This window comes from Pinus tabuliformis, chromosome J, assembly GCF_031772625.1.
Source record: "Pinus tabuliformis cultivar Carrire ecotype Pingquan chromosome J, CPIR1, whole genome shotgun sequence".
In the NCBI taxonomy this organism is placed as follows: Eukaryota; Viridiplantae; Streptophyta; class Pinopsida; order Pinales; family Pinaceae; genus Pinus; species Pinus tabuliformis.
In genome coordinates, this window is record NC_142295.1 from 16,682,915 (window position 1) to 16,685,753 (window position 2,839).

Below are 2,839 nucleotides of genomic sequence, written 5' to 3' on the forward strand. Positions count from 1 at the left end.
GAAGACTTTGCTGAAGAATTCACATTTTAAGAAGGCCTACACTTTGAAGACAGGAAGTGACAATGAAGGAACTTTGCTGAAGAATTCACATTTTAAGAAGGTTTACACTTTGAAGACAGGAAGTGATGCATTGGAAGATAGATAGTTGTTCAATAGTCCAGGATACTTGTGGATCAAAGAAACTATTCCCCATTGGGGTTATGAGACATGCATGTGGGGATTGATGTCCAATCATTTAGGTGAGATATGGGATCTGGAAGTTGAGTGTCAGACATTTACAAGGGTTGTGAGACATTCCAAGTGCTAATGATGTCCAATGATCTTGAGAAATTTGGATCGTATCTAAGAGGCTATACCTTTTGGTGGAATAGGGAGCAGCTTGAAGGAGTCTTACTGGTCCAAGCATTGTTTTCAAAGTTGAAACTTCTGAAGACTGTCTTGTTCTATTTATGGTTGTGTTCAGTCAATGTGTGTTGCTTTTAGTGAGTTTTGTTTTCAATGGTGTAAGCCTTTAATGCGGGTGTTAGATTAGAAGGGTTTTACTTATTTAGTAATGTCAAGTTGTTAGGCAGGAAGTTATTGTTGGATGATGGTTGAGATAATCATATAACCACTTCCTTTTTAATAAGAATAAGTTAGATCTTACAACAAACTACAATCTCTATAAAAAAACAAATGCTATTGTATCACTGAACTGAAACTACTATTGAATATCTTTTTTAAGTTTCTCTCTTTCATTCTTCATTGTGTTTATCATTTGCACATCATAATCTATATTTCTTATAATTTGTTGATTTAATAATGGCGTTTGCTGCGTAAATATACTCCAGTGGAGGTGAAGGTGATTGCAGCTCCTGTGTGGCTGTGATGTTGGAGCTCGCTCGAGGACTTTCTCATTGGGCTCATGGATTTAAGCATGTTGTAATATTTTTGTTCAATACTGGTGAAGAAGAAGGCTTGGATGGGGCACATAGCTTTATCACACAGGTTTTAACTGTCCTGTAATCCTTTGTTTTTGCTGAATTTTTTTAGTTATTTTTCTAATTATATTTCCTTGTAGATTCTCTCATTCTGCATGATGCATTGCCAAATATAGAATCTATACATACGAAGCATCTGATATTGGCAATTGGGTCAATGTCAAATAAATATGAATTCTGAAATTCTTTTCATTTTGGGGACTTGCCACCTGTCAATGTTACTTTTGAATCAACACAATTTCTTAAATTGAGAAAATCTGTTTTTACAGGTATTTCTGAATGTAGTAGTTTTCATGGATAAAGAGGAACACCCATACTAATCAATTAAAACTTTCATTTATTATTTGAATGGGAAATAAGTTGAAAATTTATGTTTGTGCAGCATCCGTGGAATTCTTCAATTCAAGTTGTAGTTGATTTGGAGGCTATGGGTGTAGGAGGCAAGTCGAGCTTGTTTCAGGTTTGAGAATCCTTGTACCTAACAAGGATGTTGGGATTTGCTTATATTGACAAATTAGATGCCTATCTAGCTGTTTAATCATATGAATGGACTTATGTTATAAATTTTGGAAGAAGATTCCACAAAGATATATTAGTAAATACCACATCCAGAGGTTGGTAGTTCTGACACACAAAGTTAATATAATGGTAGTGTCTACTTTATTTTGACAATTATATTTCAGCTCCTTTTGTGCTCCTTTTCATTTTCTATGTTGTTTGAAAGTCCCTCTCCTTCAGTGAGCAACCCTTCTTATGCCTTTGGTACTTGTACCTTTTGTCATTCAACCTTTATGCCAATGTTTTAGTCTGAATTAACATAGACCACTAACACTGCTCTAATGCCTGATGTGTTTTTTTGTTTAATGAATAGCTGAGTGAGTTCAACAAATTTCAAATTGAAGCACAGTGCAAATTTTTAGCTAATAAGACATGGCCCTTATCCTGTATGTACATCGTTTATATAGAAAATGGTCATGGTCTAAAGTTAGGTTGATGGAATGCCTACAGAATAATATGTGATTAAGATAAGTAGTGTCTACTTTAGTTTGACAATTATATTTCATCCTATAAGATAAGTGCATCAGTTTGTTGTGTTCTCTACCAGATTCGTTGGATAGTCTGGTTATTGCAATAGGTAGCAATGCAATTGCCTTGCAGTTTGATGAAACAGTCTCAGCCTTGCTGACGGAGGAGATGAGACGGAAAAATATGGAAAGCCAAAATGGTGATGCCTTATCTGTACGAGGACGGTCTCAGAACAGAAACAAAAATAAGTCATCTAGTGGGAGATCTAAATCTAAAGGAAGATCTAAATCTCCAGGAAAACCTGTAAAGGTGGTGTGCTGGAAATGCGGAAAGGAAGGGCACTACAAAAGGGACTGTAAATCTAAAGCTCCTAACAAAGGAAAAGGATCTGATGATGCTCCTTCTGCAGAGGCAAAAACCACCTCAGATGAAGGTGGGGATGTGTACTTGGCTTCTTCAAGTACACATGTAGATCATGAGGCATGGTTGATTGACTCAGGTGCATCCTTTCACTTCACTCCCCATAGAGAGTGGTTCTGCGAGTAGAAATACGATGGTGGTGATGTCTTCTTGGGGGATGACAGGAAGGCTAGAATCGTTGGTCGCGGAAAATTAAAATTGAAGTTGCAAGGTGGAAGGGTTAGAACACTTCTGGGTGTTATGCATATTCCTGCATTGGCCAAAAATCTAATTTCTGTAAGCAAGTTGGATGATGCAGGTGTAAAAACAGTGTTCGAGAAGGATACCTACAAAATGGTTCGGGGAGCACTGGTATTGATGCGGGGAGTTTGAATTGAAACTCTGTACAAGCTGCAAGGTAGCACTGTTATTGA

The 2,839-nt window shown here is 36.9% G+C and overlaps 1 long non-coding RNA gene across 1 annotated transcript; it reads left to right on the top strand.

The window, feature by feature from the left end:
• Positions 1-830: 830 nt before the first annotated feature.
• Positions 831-1,397, top strand: LOC149225191 (uncharacterized). Its single transcript, XR_016246944.1, has 2 exons — positions 831-987; positions 1,363-1,397. It is a non-coding gene; the product is annotated as an uncharacterized LOC149225191 (long non-coding RNA).
• Positions 1,398-2,839: the final 1,442 nt, after the last annotated feature.